This window comes from Clupea harengus, unplaced genomic scaffold (assembly GCF_900700415.2).
Source record: "Clupea harengus unplaced genomic scaffold, Ch_v2.0.2, whole genome shotgun sequence".
NCBI classification, from domain to species: domain Eukaryota; kingdom Metazoa; phylum Chordata; class Actinopteri; order Clupeiformes; family Clupeidae; genus Clupea; species Clupea harengus.
The window spans coordinates 53,178-76,442 of record NW_024879744.1 but is presented as its reverse complement, the minus strand read 5'-3'; the positions used below and the strand labels follow the sequence as shown (position 1 = coordinate 76,442).

Here is a 23,265-nt window from a genome sequence, read left to right as displayed (position 1 = left end):
AGGTATCACATGGCCCTACCGTTGAAGATAATGCATTTTCGCCTGTGTTTAGGCCTATGTTTAAAGTATTGTGGAGCATTCAGGGACGTAAATCTCAACTACTTCACACATTTTATTTAATGTTTGGAGTGTCCTGAACATATTCCACCCCCCTTTCATTGAGACACAATCTTTAGTTTTTTCAGCAAAGAGTGATACATGTCACATGGCCCTACCATTGAAGACAATGCATTATCGCCTGTCTGATCACCTATGTTTAAAGTATTGTGGAGCATTCAGGGACGTAAATCTCAACTACTTCACACATTTTATTTAATGTTTGGAGTGTCCTGAACATATTCCACCCCCCTTTCAATGAGACACAATCTTTAGTTTCATCAGCAAACTGTCATAGATATCACATGGCCCTACCATTGAAGACAATGCATTTTCGCCTGTGTTTAGGCCTATGTTTAAAGTATTGTGGAGCATTCAGAGACGTAAATCTCAACTACTTCACACATTTTATTCAATGTTTGGAGTGTCCTGAACATATTCCACCCCCCTTTCATTGAGACACAATCTTTAGTTTTTTCAGCAAAGAGTGATACATGTCACATGGCCCTACCATTGAAGACAATGCATTATCTTCTGTCTGATCACCTATGTTTAAAGTATTGTGGAGCATTCAGGGACGTAAATCTCAACTACTTCACACATTTTATTCAATGTTTGGAGTGTCCTGAACATATTCCACCCCCCTTTTATTGAGACACAATCTTTAGTTTAATCAGCAAAGTGTAATACGTATCACATGGCCCTGCCATTGAAGGTAATGCATTTTCGCCTGTGTGTAGACCTATGTTTAAAGTATTGTGGAGCCTTCAGGGACGTAAATCTGAACTACTTCACACATTTTATTTAATGTTTGGAGTGTCCTGAACATATTCCACCCCCCTTTCATTGAGACACAATCTTTAGTTTTTTCAGCAAAGTGTGATACATGTCACATGGCCCTGCCATTGAACATAATGCATTTTCGCCTGTCTGATCACCTATGTTTAAAGTATTGTGGAGCATTCAGGTACGTAAATCTCAACTACTTCACACATTTTATTTAATGTTTGGAGTGTCCTGAACATATTCCACCCCCTTTCATTGAGACACAATCTTTAGTTTCATCAGCATAGAGTGATACGTGTCACATGGCCCTGCCATTGAATAAATGCATTTTCGCCTGTGTGTAGGCCTATGTTTAAAGTATTGTGGAGCATTCAGGGACGTAAATCTCAACTACTTCACACATTTTATTCAATGTTTGGAGTGTCCTGAACATATTCCACCCCCCTTTCATTGAGACACAATCTTTAGTTTTTTCAGCAAAGAGTGATACATGTCACATGGCCCTACCATTGAAGACAATGCATTATCGCCTGTCTGATCACCTATGTTTAAAGTATTGTGGAGCATTCAGGGACGTAAATCTCAACTACTTCACACATTTTATTTAATGTTTGGAGTGTCCTGAACATATTCCACCCCCCTTTCATTGAGACACAATCTTTAGTTTTTTCAGCAAAGAGTGATACATGTCACATGGCCCTGCCATTGAAGATAATGCATTTTCGCCTGTCTGATCACCTATGTTTAAAGTATTGTGGAGCCTTCAGGGACGCAAATCTGAACTACTTCACACATTTTATTTAATGTTTGGAGTGTCCTGAACATATTCCACCCCCCTTTCATTGAGACACAATCTTTAGTTTTTCAGCAAAGAGCGATACATGTCACATGGCCCTGCCATTGAAAATAATGCATTTTCGCCTGTCTGATCACCTATGTTTAAAGTATTGTGGAGCCTTCAGGGACGCAAATCTGAACTACTTCACACATTTTATTTAATGTTTGGAGTGTCCTAAACATATTCCACCCCCCTTTCATTGAGACACAATCTTTAGTTTTTTCAGCAAAGAGCGATACATGTCACATGGCCCTGCCATTGAAAATAATGCATTTTCGCCTGTCTGATCACCTATGTTTAAAGTATTGTGGAGCATTCAGGGACGCAAATCTGAACTACTTCACACATTTTATTTAATGTTTGGAGTGTCCTGAACATATTCCACCCCCCTTTCATTGAGACACAATCTTTAGTTTTTTCAGCAAAGAGTGATACATGTCACATGGCCCTGCCATTGAAAATAATGCATTTTCGCCTGTCTGATCACCTATGTTTAAAGTATTGTGGAGCCTTCAGGGACGTAAATCTCAACTACTTCACACATTTTATTTAATTTTTGGAGTGTCCTGAACATATTCCACCCCCCTTTCATTGAGACACAATCTTTAGTTTTTTCAGCAAAGAGTGATACATGTCACATGGCCCTGCCATTGAAGTTAATGCATTTTCGCCTGTGTGTAGGCCTATGTTTAAAGTATTGTGGAGCCTTCAGGGACGTAAATCTCAACTACTTCACACATTTGATTTAATGTTTGGAGTGTCCTGAACATATTCCACCCCCCTTTCATTGAGACACAATCTTTAGTTTTTTCAGCAAAGAGTGATACATGTCACATGGCCCTACCATTGAAGACAATGCATTATCGCCTGTCTGATCACCTATGTTTAAAGTATTGTGGAGCATTCAGGGACGTAAATCTCAACTACTTCACACATTTTATTTAATGTTTGGAGTGTCCTGAACATATTCCACCCCCCTTTCATTGAGACACAATCTTTAGTTTTTTCAGCAAAGAGTGATACATGTCACATGGCCCTACCATTGAAGACAATGCATTATCTATCGCCTGTCTGATCACCTATGTTTAAAGTATTGTGGAGCATTCAGGGACGTAAATCTCAACTACTTCACACATTTTATTTAATGTTTGGAGTGTCCTGAACATATTCCACCCCCCTTTCAATGAGACACAATCTTTAGTTTCATCAGCAAACTGTCATAGATATCACATGGCCCTACCATTGAAGACAATTTATTTTTGCCTGTGTTTAGGCCTATGTTTAAAGTATTGTGGAGCATTCAGAGACGTAAATCTCAACTACTTCACACATTTTATTCAATGTTTGGAGTGTCCTGAACATATTCCACCCCCCTTTCATTGAGACACAATCTTTAGTTTCATCAGCAAAGTTTGATACGTGTCACATGGCAATACCCTGGCATTGGAGATAATCCCTTTTCACCTGTGTGATCTGTGTGTCAAGTGTTTTTTCACAGTGAATGGCCAGATTAATTACTGCTAAACATTTTTTACCCTGTCTTTACAGTGTTCTGAACATGTTCAACCAACTTTATTGAAGACATAATCCTTTTATCAGCAGATTGTTGTGTGTTTTACTGTTTCTTACTACAATATTTGCAATGATGCCTGTTTAGTCAGTGTTCCCTATATTTAAACAAGAAAATCATACTTTTGTAACATCAGTGAATCGTTTTTAACCCATTTTGATGTTACTATGAAAGTAATATTAATTGTCAATTTTCAGCTACATCTTAGTCATTATCAAAGTATCCTGTATGCTTAAAATTAACTCAATATATCTTACCTTGTTTTAAAGCAAGTTAATATAATGCACAGTTAACAAAATACCATTATAAAGTCTGATCTAGCGAGTAGACAGATTAGGACTTTATAATGACAAATAGGCAACTATAACTTTCAAACACGCTTTTAACTATTTTCCCGATCATTAGGACAAATGGAACAATAAAACTCGTTGCATATAAAAGGTTTTTATATTACCCAGTCGATTAACAGGGTTGTTTGTTGTAAAAACCTTTCATTTGATACAACAAACTCATTTTACTTCCTCGTTTCGTTTTACTTCCTGGGGTTATTGTGGGTTATCGTTGCTAGCAGAACGGAACTCTCACTGAACGCTGCTGAAACAAAGGAGGTTGAAATTGTTCCATTTACTACTTCCGCTACTCTAGGCGAAAAGCATTTGTCTATCTCATTTGCATATCTGCTGCCATTGACTGCTTTGCCTGTTGGCTGCCTAGAGCTCTCCCCTCCCCCTCCATTATTCCCCCCTGCTCTCAATCACAGCTATCAGTCACTCCATGTTTGACACTCTTTAAAAAATCGGAAAAGGTAAGTTAAAATTATGTGTTCGTCACATTCTGTGTTAGGAGAACAAAAAAGTGTAATCTATGCTAAATGTATTGTGTAGGTTTATTGTATTAGCAAACTGTGTAAACGTTTTAAGGTTACATTTTGTCAGCTAAATCAAGGTTATATTTTTTCAATTGGGTTTAATTCATAGTTTCGATGGCGGTAAAACTGCATTACAAAATAATATCAGAGTATTTGTCTAGCTAGCCTTCATGTAATTTAACAAGCTCTGGTTAGGCAAGGTTTAATTTAAACTTTCGATCGCGGTGAAATGCGTGTAGAATATAACCAGAGTGCTTGTCTAGCTAGCCTGCTGTCATTCGTGTAATTGGGCAAAGTCAGCTATGTCAAGATTGAATTTAAACGTTCGATCACTGTTAAATCGCGTTAAAAAAATGTTTTATTTAAAGTACTTGTGTATCTAGCTTGCTGTCATTCATGTAAATTACTAAACGCTTGACTTTTCATTCATTAACATTGCAAAAGCAATACGTGTTTGGCAAAGTCAGCTATGTCAAGGTTAAATTTAAACGTTCGATTTCTATTCGAAAAAATGTGATTAAAGTGCTTGTGTATCTAGCTTGCTTTCATTCAATGTATCTTCATTAGTACGCCGACTAAAAGGAGTTTCTTTCTTAGAGCGAATCGAGTTGTTGCACTAAACGTTAGCCATCTTGACAGCCATTGCATTGAGAGCCCTGTTTTGTAAAACAAATTGATTTAACATGAGAGTCTAGAGGTCTGGGGCAATTTTCATTTCGCCCAAAACCATTTGAAGCATGACTAGTCTGATTGGACAATGACAAACCGCCCCTGCCAACAACCAGGCTTATTGGGTGAGAGACACGAGGAGAACGAGTGAAGTGGGGCGACACATGAAAGAGGAGTAGGGAAAAACACTTGCGCACATGGAAGAAGTAGCCTACTAAAGGGCTATACAGAGAAACCACATTCAGTGAGTAACGTCAAGTCGACGCTGGGGTATCAGACATTTAGAATGCGCGTGGGTATTTGCAATTTGTATTAGTGGCGTTCTTTGAAGTTTAGCTCTCCCAACGGGGGATAATAACCTAGCCTACTGCTAGCTCGCTGTCTGTCTGCTAGCACAGTAGTAATAGCATTCAGCAGTTTGTCCACAGTTAATTAACCTAGTGGTAACATTTTCGTCATGTAGTCAAGTTGGTCAATAGTCAAGTTAGTTTAGCTTCTGCTCAGTTAGCGCCACAGGTTTTCCGGACACGCTTCTGGTTCCACTGAGTGGCCGTTGAGCGAGCACCGCCACCCGGATAGCAGCACTGGTGACCAGGGGAAAGCTTCACGCTTCTGGTTCCACTGAGTGGCCGTTGAGCGAGCACCGCCACCCGGATAGCAGCACTGGTGACCAGGGGAAAGCTTCACGCTTCATGCCTCAGTTCAGTGCTGACTCTGTGCATGGAACTGACTCGAGTGGAGTTCTTGAAACTGGACACTGAACTCGACATGTGTGGCCTTGGGACATAGGACGTCCTCCCAGTTGGTGTTCAGGGGTAAGTGCCTATCCCTTTCTGCCTTTCCCCCATTGTAGCCCGTGTTTTCTATAGGAGGAGAGGCCTCGTCTCTCTAAATTTCATTGAGACATTGTTGATTGTTAATGGCATAATAGATATTCTAATTTTTGAATATTATATACACTCAATCGTGTTGCAATGACTAAAGGAAATGTCAGCAGTGGGTGGCACAGGACTGAGCCATAAACCATTTTAGCTAGTGTTGCTTCAGGAGCATGGAAGGGAGGAGTGCAAATCGATTGCCTGTTGAGCTCAGATATCAATCAGATATGGACCCTATCTTTAGACCCAAGCTTAGACAGCCAGAACTCTTGTCGTGTTTTTAATCTAGTTATGACTGTATTGTTAAATAATGTGTTTATTGCTGGTACTGGAACATGGACATCTCAACAAATAGAGGTACAGTTAAACGAGAAGGCTGTCATACGGCAGAAGGGCCCTTTTCCGAGAAATCACGTGGCAGACATGCATTTTCTTCGGTTCGTACGGTCATAAAAAACCTGGAAAAGTCATGGAATTTTAAAATGGTTATTTCCATTATAACCAAAAATGTGATCATTAGTGGGTAAGCAGTCGAATTATTTTAGTTTACCAGTTTGTTCTTTCCGTTCTATCCATGGTTAAGGACTAAGTGGAGCTTGTATATTGGGATTTCATTTTATTTTTGATATATTGTCAATGTTATTTTGATAATACGTTAGCCTTTTTTTATTTTTAGGTTGTATAGCCTTTTTCACTCTGGCAGTGGGACTGCCAATGGAAACTAGCATTTTGGCTATAATTGGGTGCATTTACATTTTAATGTTCATGAATGTACACTGTCCCTCTTGATCAAATAAATACATTGTTTGATTGATTGACACGCTCTCATACTAACTGAAATAGTTCGGTGGCCATAGCAACAGTAACTCAGGGAAGCGGACGGGATAATGCCAGGGAAGTGTAGATTTAACCATGCTTGGCTACAAATGGAAAAGTACATGTCATGGGTTAAAACAGGCGAAGACCCGGGACGAGCAAAATGTAGGTTGTGTTGTGGTAAAACATTCGACATTTCAAACATGGGAGAGGCGGCATTTAAGCAATATAGTGCGAGTGGGGTAGGTAAGGGATATTCCCACGGGTGGTCTTCGGCCGTAGCCACGAGGCCGGAGGCCGAGTGGCACAGGCAACAACACCCGTGGGAATATCCCTTACCTACCCCACTCGCACGAGTACTATATTGCTTTTATAAAACAATTTTATAGTCAACCAATTCACATTTAAACACGAAGTTATTGATTCAAAAATGTTTATTTCGCCCTTGTTTCTCCGCAACAAAAAAATAGTTCCATTGTCAACGTCTTTTGGAATTATAAGAACTTTGAATTAACGGTTATCCTTAATAGGCTTTATGCGGAACGCCCAACGTTCGAACCGGAAAACAGTTCTAAACAGAGCTAATCATTTCCGCTTCTCACTTCCGTACACAGTTTGACAGCAGCGGTAGGTAATCTCCTCTGAGGTAACTTCTAAGTGTCGCTTATTATAATATTTTTTTTAATTTCTGGTCAAACTTTAGAGCAACCGCGTCTAAAAAAAACGTTAATCAAAGGTGTTTGTTATCGATATAAATAGTGTTTAATTAATCAACCTTACATATTTCAGAAGTGATTGGTGTGTACACAATGAACTAAGTCTTGTTTGACTCTCAGCAGGAACATTTCTTACCGTAACAATTGTTAACTGTTGCATGGACACACCACTGAGGGCAGAAACAGCGATTCTGATCCCAGCTGAACTGCTGCACTGCTGACTCCGTGGGCTGGCGACTAGTTGACGGCAATTCAAAAGCCAAAATAATCTAATTTAGGCAGCTTTGCCGCCTTCTCCTGTTCTTTTTTCTCTTGCCCTTTTCTACTTCCACTCTTGTGCTTAAAAGGCATTGTTACGAGTAAAGTTGTGCTGTGCAGTGCTCAATGAGCTAGGTTATCAGACCTTCAGACCTAGGTTATCAGAATTGGTTTAACTATAGCGTATTGTATTGTCACATGATCAAATAGAGACTTGACATTGGACAACAACATACATATTACCCAGCAATCATCATTGCTAATCACAAAAATACCAAAGAAAATAAGAACTTATTCATTTAATTGAATAATGTTTTGATAGTTTCTATAGTGTATGTAGGATAAGCATATGATTTTGTTTTAAATTGCTATTTTTTTTCCAAAAATAATCACAACCATGACTGAGATAAATTTGCCCGTTCAGGTGTATATATTGCATTTGACACTATTATTAATCTTACATTAGCACGCATTTCAGCTTAAGCAGACCCAAGACAAGATGACGTTGTACAGGGATCGGGGGTGGGCCCGCTATGCAACCTTCGCTGATAAGGGGCCCGTTAATACATGCGTGTATATCTTTGGGCTCGGCTACGGGCCCCGACACCTCACGGGCCCAGGTGCAGCCGCACCTGCTGCACCCCCTATAGCTACCCCCCTAGGCTGGCTATTTCAAACAAAGCCAGAAATGAATTCTAGACTAGGTTGAAACATTAGGTCGTCTTTATGAGTATGTGTTGGGCAGGCTACTTAGAAATGTTAGTGAGCTAAGCTGTCAGTTACTCTGCCATTAATAAAGCTTCACTACACAAAAGCTACCACCCAAATGTAACAAGCTAAGTTACACAAACACAGCAAAAGTAGTTTACTACACAGGACATCATGCACTACTTCATGGGAGACACTTTGAAAGTTGCTTGCTATTGTGCTGCTCATGATGTATGGCTACAATCCAACATGGTCTTACAATGAATTTTTTCCCCCCTAGATTTGCCGGCTACCGGCATTTCAATGCATTTTGGTTGCATCAGGTTGAACCTGTCACAAGGAGAATTGTCCGTGTTGGACAGTCATCCACAGTTTGTGATACGACTGCTGACCCGCCACGTAGACCAACCCGTTGTCTACCACTGATTGATGAGCTGTTCCTCTTTCTGGTCTATCTGTCTCTGGGTCTGAAGGAGAGGGATCTGGCGGACCGCTTCAACATACATCAGTCTACTGTTAGTAGAATAATTAGAACCTGGGCTAATTTTCTCTACACGGTTTTGGGTGCTGTGGGCATTTGGATGGCCCCTGATGCAGTCCGTGCCATGATGCCTAGCGAGTTTGAAAGGTACTCTGACACACAGGTGATATTAGACTGCACTGAACTCAAATGTCAAACCCCTTCCTCACTCCTTTTGCAGAGTGAGATGTACTCCCAGTACAAATCACATACAACAGTAAAGGGAATGATTGGTGTGTCCCCACACGGTGCTGTCACCTTTGTGTCAACATTGTACTCAGGTTCTATTAGTGATAAAGAACTGTTTAAGCAATCTGGAATCATCCCTTTACTAGATGAAGACATGGCTGTAATGGTTGATAAAGGCTTTACAATTGATGATTTAGTACCGGGAAAAGTACACAGACCACCTTTTCTGGGAAAGAACTCTCAACTGTCTCGTGAAGATGTTTTAGCTACTCAAGAAATTGCGCGGCTGAGAATACACGTGGAAAGAGTGATTAGGCGCATCAAACAGAATAAATTGTTTGATTCCATCATCCCTCTGACTATTGCTGGTAGTATCAACCAGCTTTTTGCAGTAGCCTGCCTTCTATAGTCTCCACTACATTACGCTGCACCTTTAATGCTTCTGACCTTAGATCACTATACTTTCTTTTAGCAATTTACTATTTTTAATGCTGCCTAACTTATACATACATATACAGTACATTTGCCTCAACCCTTACTGCAGTTCTGGGCTTGTGCCATTGCTGTTCGGTTTCGGTGCATGCATGAACAGGGGGGACAACCTGGATATTGAGCTCTGAGTAGTGAGCTGTCTGAAAGAGCAGTGCAACAGTGTGATTACACACTGCTGTGCCCGCTTTGCATGAACACTGACTGGAGGTCATGACGACAGGTTCTGCATCACGAAGCACTATCTGTGTAGAATACACAAAGAGACATTGGACAGTTGGCAGAACAGATACCACTGAATTAAGACTTCCAACAAGTATACTACAATTAACATATATTACACAGTATAACAATACCCAAACCCATCCCTGAACATTAGCCTACTCTCAAGCTGTGTGGTTTCTCATTCTTCTGCATGGACCTGTGACAAGCTGCTCTGACACTCACAGTACCTGTCAACCTGTCTTTGTTTGACACTGGTGGAAAAGAAGATACAGCATCCATTCATTCACTCATTAATTTATTCATCACATTTGTCATAATACAAAGCAATGTTTTAGAAATCTGAAACACCTGCCAGAACCGCAGACATTAGACCTAGCAGCTACAGTCGACACATTAGACGAGCTTAAACAGGATATCGTATTAGTTATACTATTAGTACTATAAAACCATTGCTAAAATGCAGTCTTCATTTGATTGTGTTAACTGTCTGTGATCAAAAATAAAAGGCTAAACTACTGATCGCATACAAGTCTACAACTACTGATAGTTAGCTAACGCTAAAGGGTGCCATTAGCGAAAGCTACATAGCAGCTACATACCTTCATAATTATGAATAAATGAGGAGGCGTAAAACTTAAATCCCTTGTCTAACAGAGTACTCGGGGCTCTGGACGTCCGTTTGGCAATACTATGTACATCGGAAATTGTCATACGTGGTAGCTCCTGTAAACACCGGCTGTAGAAGGTCGCCATAATAAGCTCGTCTGTGTTTACCTCAGCAGCGGACGGCCGGAAGTTGTTAACCCTGTTTTGTAGAACCCGGAAGAATGTTGCGCATAACCTCTATTGTATCAACGTGCTATAGAATGTTTCATCGCGGAGTGATTTATTATTAGCTGTGAAAAGTCCGAGTTGGGATGTCCTGGGATATTCCAACTCATGGAACGTCTCTCGTCCAATCAGAAACAGCTAAATAATTCAATAGAACCCAATTGTTTTATAATAACCATTAACCCTCTATACCCCAATATAATTCTAGAACACTGCAGCATATTACTTCGAAAACCAGAGAATTCCTGTATTTTTTGTTATTCTGTAAACAAACAGTTACAGTTAGAAAACAAAAGAGAAATTACAATTACAAGTTTGTTTTGTTTGAAAGGGCATACATTGTTTGTTAATATTATATCAAATATGTATTAGTGACATCCACAAATATAAAATACATAGCTTTACATACACCCTAAAGTTCAAATTCATAAGTTTTGAACCGTACTGCAGACCTATTTATTACATTTAATATCATCTTAATGTATTTAATTAGTATTTGTTTTATATTTTGTAAATAAATAAATACATATTAAACTTAATATTTAAATATTAACACTACTAAACCATATAGATAACCAACATTTTTGCTAATTTGGTGGAAAACACCAACCTCTATGCCTCTTCAAATGCATCCTGGTGCAATACATTTGTGGAGGAGGTGAAGGTGTTTGTGGGAATAAACATCCTCATGGGTATCCATCATTTACCCTCTTATCTTGACTACTGTTCATCTGATCCATCCCTACAAGTGTCCTATGTGGCAGACACCATGCCACGAAATAGGTATGAGGAGTTATGCAGATACCTACCCTGTTCAAACCCAGGGATAGCAGACTCAGGTGACAAGCTTCAGAAAGTGAGACCATTACAGTTTTTTCCAATCATTTTCACACTTGGTTCAATACCATGTACACTTTCTCAAAACACTTAACACATCCAGCATATCAGTAGACTATTTGAACTAAATGGGATACTTTTCCATTGCTTAGATACAAAATGCAGTCAATGACCACTTCTTCTAAAATTCATGGATACCTGTCTCAGTCATTGTTCACCACCAGCAAAACGCTGTGCAACTACAGCATTTTTTCAGATATTTAGATGCTCTGTTCAAAACAGTTAACTTTCAGTTCAAAACCAGACACAATTTAGATGGAAAGATGCTGTATTTTCACAGACAAATTAAATTATACACTTGAAATGAGACAGATTTTGTTTTTTTACTAATATTCATAAATGTATTTCGTTTCCATCTTTGTTTTGTTTGTTTGCAGCCTTGCTGCCAACTATACTGCAGTACAGCATTTGTGTTGAAATGTACATGTGTGTAAAATATAGATGTAAGTGTCACTGAAGACATTTTCCCACTATTACGGCTGCATATGAAATTCATGGGCCATCAACAAGACAAAGTTGCCCAAAAAGGGAACTACAACAAAATGTATATCCAAAGTGACTTACAATATAATTTTTCATTGCCCAGGAATTGAACCCAGGTCAGCTACTTGTTAGCCAACAACACTAACCACTGTACCACTTGTCACACCTGCCAATCTTGCCACACAAAACTGATATCAACAAACCAACAGAAAAGTTTGTTCTTACGGTTTTTCCAATAATTTTTACTCGTCTCAATACCATGTACACATTCCCAAAACACTTAACACATCGAGCATACCAGTAGACTATGTGAACCAAACTGTGGATACTTGCCCCTATGCTTATATACAAATGCAGTCAATGACCACTTCTTCCGAAATTCATGGATACCTGTCTCAGTCAAGGTTCTCTACCAAACAAAACGCTGTGCAACTACAGCATTTTTCGCCGATGTTAGATACTCTGTTCAAAACAGTTAACTTTCAGTTTAAAACCTAACTTACAGTAATCTAAATTACTGTACATGGAAATATGCTGTATTTGGACAGACAAATTAAGGTATATGCTTGAATAAGACAAAGTATTCTTATTTTAGCAGAAAGTTTAGTTAGCTTATTTTGTTGTTTTGGCTTGCAGACTTCTTACTATCTCTACAGAAGGCAAGCATAGATGTAGCTGTTCCTGAAGAGTTGTTTCCACTATTACAGTACTGCTCTATATGTAAGTCATAGGCTATCAGTGAAAGACAGTGATTGAAGAATGCAATTACAGTAAATGTACCCACTCAATAGTGACATCTATTGTGAGAAGCAAACTAACATATGAACACTGTCTTCAGATAGTTAGCTTGGATTGACGTATTTCCAAGATGCAATGCAAAGGAGAATGTTACCGTAAATGTGAAGTTCAAACATGTAAAAGTTTGACACCAAATACAGAGGACAGAATGGATCAGCATTAGGGCTACAGTAGAATTCTAGTGGTATTACAGTACTTTGGTACTGTATCTTGTGTTGATGTATGTAAATATTGGAAATACTACAGTAAATACTTTTTTTGTTGTCCTGTAGTAAGCCTATATAGTGCAGTAACACGTGCAATTTTAGCAAATGACTGTAATGACACATATTGCAGCATTTTAGAATTGTTTGTTCACTGTAATATAACAATATTTACTGTAGTCCAAAGAAGTTTTTGCCTTTGTGTGTTTTTTCTCCTTTTTGCAATGCAAACCTACAGTAATCTATGCCAATCTAGAGGATACAGCAACATGTTATATATGCAATTGGCAATGCTTCAAGTTGTTAGTGTTTTTTAGGTCATTGTACTCTGAGAGAGAACATTTGCTAAAGTTACGGCATGACTCACTTTTGGGTGAAGTATGAAGTGTTTTGGTGGTTGTAGTGCATTTTGCACCAAAGGTTAACTGATATGCTGAGGTGTGTGTCTGTTAAGCCCACTGTGTGAAGAGTTTTGGAAAAAGTGTACATGGTATTGACACAAGTTTAAAAGTGATGGGAAAAAACTGTAATGTGTGTCCTCCAGGAGAACGTCCTAAAACTTCTTCGACCATAGAAAAATCTCTCAGTAGGTGAGGCCATGATTAAATTTGACGCCATGTTACTTTGGAAACAGTATATGCCTAAGAAACATGTCAGATGGGGTATTAAGATCTGGTGTCTCTGTGACTCCCTGAATAGATACTGTTTAGCATTCAATGTATAAACAGGCAATGAGGGGTGTGTGGCAGATGATATTTGGTTTGGGATAGAGGGTAGTAATGGATCTTATGTCAGACTACCTATACAAACACCACCACTTGTATGCGGACAACTTTTGTCCTTCAATTCCTTTAGTGAGAAACCTACTCTGTCCTACTGAAGCTTCCTTACGCTCATCAGGCCTCTCACTGTTCCTCTCCCCCATGTCCTCACTCCTCTCTGCTGCCACAGCACCCTCACTCACTTCACTACTCTCAGATGAGCTGGAACACCCGACATCCTGACGCATAATTGCATAAAAGAAAAAACTATCCCATTATTGTAAGCCATCACAGTGGAAGTCATTAGTGTTTCCTCCATTTTTCTGTCAATTGTTTTCTGTCACATCATCGGCTCAATATCCCAGTGTGAACTACATACGGACTAGCTACTGCACATCTACTATAGATTTTATGTAGTATTGATGTCCTATACTATGGTCCTATATGAGCACTGATTTCATTGTGATTGGCTTTCTACAGCTTAACAGCTGTACCAGCTTAAAATTTAACATCACAACATACTAGCTGGTTGTCAAATAATCTGCTGAATGCCTTTCCAATATGAGGTTTTAAATATATTATAAATGGTTATCTTGCTATTGATTGTCTTTAGCTACTGTTGTTACCATGAGCTTACAGCTCAAAAAAGAATGGAGGGGTTTGAATAACTAGTAGAGACGAACGAAAAATAATTAGAAGTGAGAATTAAAAAAAAAGTGACCCATTTTCAGTTTTATTTTTTACTATACATGTTATTTATCTGATCAGTTTAGTAAGTAATGAGGCTGATGCAGTCACTAGCTAGCTATCAACCAACTCCTGACTGGCTCGAACTCCTCAGACTTACGTTACCTCAGTCAATGTAGATAGCTAGCAAAATAGCTGGAAAACTAGTCATGGAAATTGAGATGATGATCCAAATTTTAAAATACATTTTCTTCTGACAAACAGAAAACACAACCGATTACCCATGTTGTCGTTATTTGTGCACAAAATAGCTCTCACCCATAGACGCAGGTGCTTGCTTCTTAGGTTGCGAAAGTCACGAATTGACCGTCATTTCCACAAGTGAGGTAACGTGAAAATAACGTCCCTCAAATACCAATAATGAAATGTTACATATCTCTGCAAATAAAAGTGTCATGGGTTTACAATCCATTCAAATTCCATTGATCTAGCTATGTCTTATCAATTTGGAGAACGATGAGGCTGGTGCTAGTTGTAAACCAACACTTCTCAGTGACCGCCATACGAAGACGTTACTGGAGAGTTAGCTAGTCAGAAAAAAACAGGAGGATACTAATATTACTATTTTTAATACGTTTTTTTTATTTTTATTTTTCAAACATGGTCGTCAATGTCATACAAACGCGATGAGTCGTCGTCTTTAGTGCACAAAAATACGGTCTCATCCAGTGAGAACAGATGCAGACGTCTCCGATTAGCCTTTACTGCAAGAGACGCTGTAATCCTGAGGCCATCTGTCAGTAGCGAAGTTTAGTTAACAAATACTTCAGAAAAGTCAATGACAGCATACCCAGTTTCCGGTTTCAAAATAAAAGTAAGAAGTTCATGTATCCACTAGCGGAGTATTATTTCATGAATTAATGTTGTAGTATAAAAACTGTGTCTTTAAAAGTTGCGGCCGGCAGCGGCCGCTATGGTGAAATTCTAACATGCCGTCGGCGGCCGCTATGGTGATTAGAGGGTTAACGAGCCATGCCAAAGGAAGCAAAGAGCGCTGCTGCTAGCGAAGCTACAGCAACCCTATCACCGGCTTTCTCACCACAGCGAGAGTTCTGCTACGCCGAGCAGCACGTCTCTCTCGACGGCTACCAAGCAGGCGTCGATAACCGATTCTGTAACGAAAAATGAAGTCCTAACTGCGGAGGTAATGCGGGCACTGAAGGTGGCCAATTCGCATTATTCTTTTAAATCATCCGAAGATGCCAGCCTGTTCTTTCGACGAATGTTCCCCCATAGCCAGATTGTAACACAATTGAGTCATTCCATGCCAAACGTCCAAATTTAAAAACATCTCCCCACTCGACCATCTCAGATTTGGCTGAAAAAATTCAAGGATGTTCATCCTATATAATAGGTATAGTCCCAAATATTAGTTATCCCAATAGTTTTGTCACACAAAAAAATGTTTTAGCAACTAAGTTATGTGCATTTTCAGACACTTTTTTAGCAGCGTTTTCTGAAGAGCCATTTTCGAATTGCTATAACTAGAAAAGTATTTAAGCTTAGCTAGCTCCTTCAAACTTTCTAGGCTTAAAATCAGCTACCATTACTTGAAGAATATGGACTTCCAAGGGTGTGGCTTGGGTATAGCATAGTATTCGGGGTGCTTGAATTTGCACGAACATTTTACTCTACGCTCTGTGGCAGCATCTTTGAAGGAAGGATCTTTGTGGAAAGCTTAATGTTAAAGCTAGAGACTTGATATTATACACAGACCCCTTCCTATGTATGCTCTGTATAAAAAAACTCTCCCTATGCGATGAATGGTCTGGAAGATATTAAAGCTTGAAAATGGATGAAAACCCATTTTCTGCAATTTTTGGCATGCTATAGCAAAAAAATGAGAGCATCTACCAACATGAAACTAACTGTTTTGGAAAGATCAGATATTTGTCCTTAACATATAAAAAAAATTGTGATGGTGTTCTGCCTCATTTTCTCATTTTTTTAATTTTTTTATTTGGGATTTTTGTACACGCCCAGCATTCAATGGCCTATGGGAGCATATTCAAATGCTAACAAAATGCACTAAGTTTATGACACAGAGCTTAAACTGCATATTTTTGTATACTGTATGCTTTGGAATTCTCATTGTTAGTTTAAATACTACATTTTATCTCTTTTTTCATGTATACACTGAGATTTCACAAAATGTTTGGTCATGGAAATTTGGTTTAAAGTCATGGAAATCCATTGGTCAAAATTAGGGATGCACCGATACCGATACCGGTGCCGATACTTCGTTAAAATACTCGTACTCGTTTTTGAATTGCCGATACCAAGCACCGATACCACTCATCAGTATTTCACTGCATCAAACTGGCCGGGCTATGCTGACACAAAATGTGATTTATTGTCCTACCCGTCCTACCACTCTCTGCCAGACTAGTAAGTAGCTTATTTGCCGTCTTGTGTTGCATTTGCTTGATGTTTGACTGTTAGGAAAGTTTGTCATAGTGTCAAAGTATTTCAGTATACAGGTTTCGCTAAATTTAGGCGATTTGGGCTCATTTTAAGATAAATGACGACGACCGGAGTAAGGCACAGTGTAAGATCTGCACTGCTACGGTGTCGAGGGGCGGAAAGGAAAGTACTTTGTTTAACACAAGCAATTTGATTAAACATCTGAAGTAGGGATGGGCATAATTAATCGACGATCGATTAATTGATCATTAAGAATTTCCTCGATGAAATTATTTTTTCATCGATTAAAACTAATGCATGTTCTGTTGCGTAGTGTGCGTGTAATTTATTTATTTTAGGGCTGTCAAAGTTGACGCGTTATTCTATGAGATTATTGTGGCGGAGATTAATGCAATCAAATATTTGAACGCAGTTAACGCAACTTTGTGTACTTCCGGTGCGCGTTGACCCGTGGCACGAAACCGCCCCTTGTCTGCAGTCAGTTAGATAGAAGAGACCGAGACGGTAGTTGAAGATGGAGAGAGCTGAGGGATTGTTGGGCGGAAAGTTTCTGTTTAGGAGGCAAAATGACAGAACAATCGACAAAACTAAAGTTGTATGTAGCATTTGTCAAGCTGAATGTAGCTATCACAGAAGCAGCTCGTGTTTAAGTTATCACCTTAATGCAAAGCACCCGACAGAAAGCAGTCCCAGGTTAGATGGTCGCCAACCCACACTCCATGACTTCTCTAGGAAATTAACTAGACCAGTCCGTGAAAAGGTTACCAACGCTGTAGCAGTTTAGGTTGCGGGTGACTATCGGCCCATCAACATAGTTGAAGACGGTGGGCTGACTGAGGTGATTCGAATTGCTTCAGGGGACAATTCTTACGATTTACCGTCGAGGGGCACCATTGTGTCTCGCATACATTCCTTGGCTGATGGCGAGAGAGCACGAACAAAATACAATTAAACAACAGTGTCTAAAATAATGAATGAAGTGATTACTCGTTAATTTATAAGATTTAGTCTTTAGAAGAAAACAAACTTTTAATCACGATGAATCTAGATGAATGAATTTCAAAATGTGAGATTAATTAGTTAGAGAGAAAAAAAACGAAGGTCAGTTGTGTTTATGAGCACCGGCTTCTAGCTGTCGGCTCCGCTGCTTAAGAGTACAGCAGCGCATATTTTCAAGTGCAACCATTGAACGGATCCCGTTTAACTGCCACAAGAGTTGTCCATCTTGTAAGTTTAACTGCCACAAGAGTTGTTCATCTTGTAATAAATATCTCAATGAGGAAACACGCTGTGTTTTTTCTATTTTCACTGCATTTTAATATAGCCTATAAATAGTGAATTTTAATATAAAAATATTAATGATTAATCGAAAATCGATCGTTAATTCTCCCGACGATCGATTAAGACAATTTAATCGAATGCCCATCCCTAATCTGAAGACACACCATAGTGCTAAGTACACAGAGTTCACTGATGCTAGTGGCGCAAGACCTAAGTAACCAATCTTAACTGACGTCTTGCAAAAGAAAAAAACGCGCACGCACACAGAGAGAGGTAGAGAGAAAGACTGTGCCACATAGGTTAAGTGATTGTTTGTGTACTTGAGCAGGAGATTCTTCTGATCCTTTTTTAACTGAAATGTGCTCTTGTGCTAATCCAGTAATAGTTCTGTTCACTTTTTGTTAAGCAGACTGTGTTGTTAACTATGCAGCAAATTGAATTGCCATCTGGTTATATTTTCATTTTGTCTAATGTGGTGATATTGTCTGTTTGAAGGCTTTTTTGTGTGTTAAAACCAGAAAGCTCTGTTTATTTTTGGCTTGGGATAGCCTTCTGTTAATTTTGTACTATAGGCTTGACATAATCTGCAGAGGATAAAATAAAATCTGCCTCCAAATTAATTGCACTTTCATGGAGACCAAATCTAAGAAGTATCGGTACTCGGTATCGGCAAGTACACAAATAAAAATACTCGTACTCGTATCGGTTTGTAAAAAAGTGGTATCGGTGCATCCCTAGTCAAAATGTGTATGAACCCTGTTTCTTATATACCCCGTTGCAAAGATACCTTTTCTTATAAATCACGTGGCAGAGATATGTTTTCTGATAAATCACGTGGCAAACATGCCTTTTCTTATAATCCCCGTTGCAAAGATACCTTTTTCTTATAAATCACGTGGCAGCATAGGCGGAGATCACGGGGGGGACGTGTCCCCCCCTACCATAAAGTTGTCCCCTCCAACAATCATTGAAAACTAAAAAAAAAAATATATTTTTTGATTTTTTTTTTTAAAATAAAAATACGACGACACAAGCGGTGCTAATTATAGACGTGAAAAAAATGTGTTTTTTAAGTGTTGAAAAATCATGTTCCCCTATTCCTCAAAGTGGTTTGGTTCACATGCTGTTTCCAACGGGCAGGGCTACCGGCAGCTCCGTGTTTCAGTTAATCAGCCCAGTAGCCTACACGGTCAGATTGTCAGACTGTTTCCTCCTCTGTCCCCTGTCGCTGCCGCTATGATACTCGATATGTAAAGAGATTTACCTCATTTTCAAACGCAGTAAGAACATGTAAAGAAGTTTTTTTTCTAAACTCCATTTACGAAGTTCCAATCGATATGCACAAGTATACATAAGCTTATTAATGGATTGGCATGACAACGTGAACGTTTGCACACACGCATGCCGGTAATTAACACAGTTAAGATAGCTTGCTAGACAGTCTAGGACACTGTCCTGTCAGGGCAGGTTCATGCTAGACAGGACAGGTAGGCTAAACGTAGGTCTACATCTCAGTGCCTCTCCAGATTTGTTAAATTATCTGAAGTTAAATTAATGTCATCTTTTTCTGTGGTCCATCAACTATGCTGGTATTGCAATATGGAGTGACAGTGGCGTAGGAGGTAGAGAAGTCGTATTGTAATCAAAAGGTTGCTAGTTCGATTCCCTCTTGAGCTGTTTTATAACTTATTTTGAGCATCAAGTTCTCTTGAACTTTGGACATTATTTGTCTGTGAATATATATTTCGTGTTAGTACATTTAATGCTGTTTAGATAATTCTAAAATGACTTCGAATTTCTGTTTGTAAATGTGATAAGAGAATTCGGTATTTAGCAGTTTATGCTAGCTCTCGTGAAAGCAATTTTTTCATGTCCCCCCCCCCGGAATTACACTCTGAAATTTGACCATGTATTGTCCCCCCCTACAATGAAATGGGATCTCGTGGCAGAGATATGTTTTCTGATAAATCACGTGGCAAACATGCCTTTTCTTATAATCCCCGTTGCAAAGATACCTTTTCTTATAAATCACGTGGCAGAGATATGTTTTCTGATAAATCACGTGGCAAACATGCCGTCTCTGAAAAACCACATAGCAGACACACCTAGGCACTTTTGGGGGCTTCTGAGGGTTTTGACTGTCACAAGCCTCAGATAGGCGCTTCTAAAAGGCCATGCCAAGGACATAGCCTCCAGATGGGTGCCTCTGAGGGGTCATGGCGGGGTCACAGACTCCTCTAGACGCTTCGGCAATGCCACAAGACAGACAATTTCCAGACACTGTACCTGGAAAAAACTGAGACACCTGTTATCACAGGAAACTGTGCAATATGCACGCTGTTAAGATAGATGCACCAATTGTTCTCAATCTCGATGTAGTTAAGTCTGTTCTTCCCTGTTCTTGTTTACTTCATCAAAGAACAGGGTAGAACAAAGGGGGGCTAAATCTATAAAAAGGGGGCACAGGGACTTGATCTTCAGGTTATCTACTTGATCGCTCTTGCCATTTTGCTTAGAGTCTTTGAGATGCTCCATGGACCAGCTCAGCAGTAGTTAACTCCTCTGAATTAAACCGTTCAGTATATTCATACCTGTTTGCCTTGAGAAGTTTCTTGAGAACTCTTAGAATTTTCCACTACACTCTCCAAATTGAAAAAAATGTCACACAGTTCATGAAGACTATTTGTTCAGAAGGTTGCCGCTACCATAATTGTTCATATTTGTACGTCTTGTTATTTATATCATTTCATGGTTACACGGTTCACTGTTCATTTTCTGTCACGGATCATTATAACACGGTTCCATACATTGTCTATGCAAGGGGCATTCAATGTGCACAGACTATTCTATCACGGCTACCATGGCAATCCTTACTTGTGTGTGTAAAATAAATAAATGTTCTTACATTGTCATCAGGACTTTGACATCTCTGTTCTAACCGGACAACCTGTTGCGATTGGCACCTATTACAACGACGTTCCCGCCATAGATATAATTTGGGGATCCAGTCACGTATCACCCTCCTTTTCACTATTGTAGAGATTCTGCCCAGCACGGTGAGTTTTGCATCTTGTTAGAATTACTGTTGGCATATCTGTACTTGTAGAAGTCCTTTGTGCATGTTGATAATGCATGTTGGTTTAGAACATGTTATTCATTGTTGATTATGTCCCTCCGAGTGTCACCTCCCAGGGTCTCGTAGATGAGCCACGCCATGGCTTCCTCTCCCTACCCAGCTCCCGCGCCTGGGAAGACGGCCGCCCCGGCTCCCGCTCCTGCGAAGACGGCCACCCCAGCTCTAGCTCCTGCGAAGATGGCCACCACAGCCCCCCCTCCCGCTAAGACGACCGCTCCAGCTCCTGCGAAGACGGCCACTCCATCTTCAGCTCCTGCGAAGACGGCCGCCCCGACTCCTGTGAAGACGGCCATCCCAGCTCCAGCTCCAGCTCCAGCCCCAGCTCCTGCGAAGACGGCCGCCCCGACTCCTGTGAAGACGGCCATCCCAGCTCCAGCTCCAGCTCCAGCCCCAGCTCCTGCAATGACGGCTGCTCCAGCCCCAGCTCCTGTGAAGACGGCCGCCCCAGCTCCAGCTCCTGCGAAGATGGCCACCACAGCCCCCTCTCCCGCGAAGACGGCCACTCCATCTTCAGCTCCCGCGAAGACGGCCACTCCATCTTCAGCTCCCGCGAAGACGGCCACTCCATCTTCAGCTCCCGCGAAGACGGCCACTCCATCTTCAGCTCCCGCGAAGACAGCCGCCCTGACTCCTGCGAAGACGGCCGCCCCAGCTCCTGCAATGACGGCCGCCCCAGCTCCTGCTCCTGTGAAGACAGCAGCCCCCGCTCCCGCGAAGACAGCAGCCCCAGCTCCAGCTCCTGCTCCTGTGAAGACAGCAGCCCCCGCTCCCGCGAAGACAGCAGCCCCAGCTCCAGCTCCTGCTCCTGTGAAGACGGCCGCCCCAGATTCAGCTCCCGCTCCCGCGAAGACAGCAGATCCAGCTCCAGCTCCTGTGAAGACAGCAGCCCCCGCTCCTGCTCCTGAGAAGACGGCCGCCCCAGATTCAGCTCCCGCTCCCGCAAAGACAGCAGACCCAGCTCCTGCAATGACAGCCGCCCCAGCTCCTTAGAAGACGTCCGCCCCAGCTCCAGCCCCAGCTCCTGCAATGACAGCCGCCCCAGCTCCAGCTCCCCCGAAGACAGCAGCCCCAGCTCCAGCTCCAGCTCCTGTGAAGACAGCAGCTCCAGCTCCTGTGAAGACGGCCGCCCCAGCTCCAGCTCCTGTGAAGACAGCAGCTCCAGCTCCTGTGAAGACAGCAGCTCCAGCGAAGACTCCAGCTCCTGTGAAGACGGCCGCCCCAGCTCCAGCTCCTGTGAAGACGGCCGCCCCAGCTCCAGCTCCTGCGAAGACGGCCGCCCCAGCTCCAGCTCCTGCGAAGACAGCAACTCCAGCTCCTGCGAAGACAGCAACTCCAGCTCCTGCGAAGACGGCAACCCCAGCTCTTGCTGTACTCTTCCATAGGTAATGTTCTGTTTGAATTAATGATGTTGGTGTAATGAAATGAATGATGTCAATGAAACAATCTCCTCGATCCAAACCAATCTGGATTCAAAAGCGGTCACTCCACCGAAACAGCCCTGTTGTCGGTGGCCGAGGCCTTAAAAACAGCTAGAGCAGCAGCTCAATCCTCGGCTCTCGTCCTGCTTGACTTATCAGCTGCGTTTGATACAGTCAACCACCGCATCCTTCTGTCCATACTGTCAAGTATGGGCATTTCTGGCAAGGCGCACTCCTGGTTTGAATCGTACCTCACTGGGCGCTCGTTCAACGTGTCATGGCAAGGTCAGCTGTCTGTACCTCACCGCCTCACCACAGGGGTGTCCCAAGGCTCGGTGATGGGACCACTTCTCTTTGCCATTTACACCACCTCGTTGGGCCCTATCATCCGCTCGCATGGTTTTTCCTATCACTGTTATGCCGATGATACTCAACTGTTTCTGTCTTTCCCTCCTGAGGACACCACTGTCTCGGCGCGTATCTCGGACTGTCTTGCTGATTTATCCACATGGATGAAAAATCACCACCTTCAGCTGAACCTGGCCAAAACGGAACTGATGGTCTTTCCAACCAAACAGGTCATCCACCACAACATCAATATCAATATTGACTCTTTATTTCTTGTTCCATCCAAAACAGCAAGAAACCTCTGCGTCATTA

At 41.1% G+C, this 23,265-nt stretch overlaps 1 long non-coding RNA gene across 1 annotated transcript; it reads left to right on the top strand.

Moving 5' to 3' along the window:
• The first annotated feature begins 4,891 nt into the window (after positions 1-4,891).
• On the top strand, positions 4,892-21,450 carry LOC122130199. The gene is made up of 3 exons (XR_006151840.1): positions 4,892-5,642; positions 20,968-21,107; positions 21,244-21,450. It is a non-coding gene; the product is annotated as an uncharacterized LOC122130199 (long non-coding RNA).
• The last annotated feature ends 1,815 nt before the right edge of the window (positions 21,451-23,265 follow it).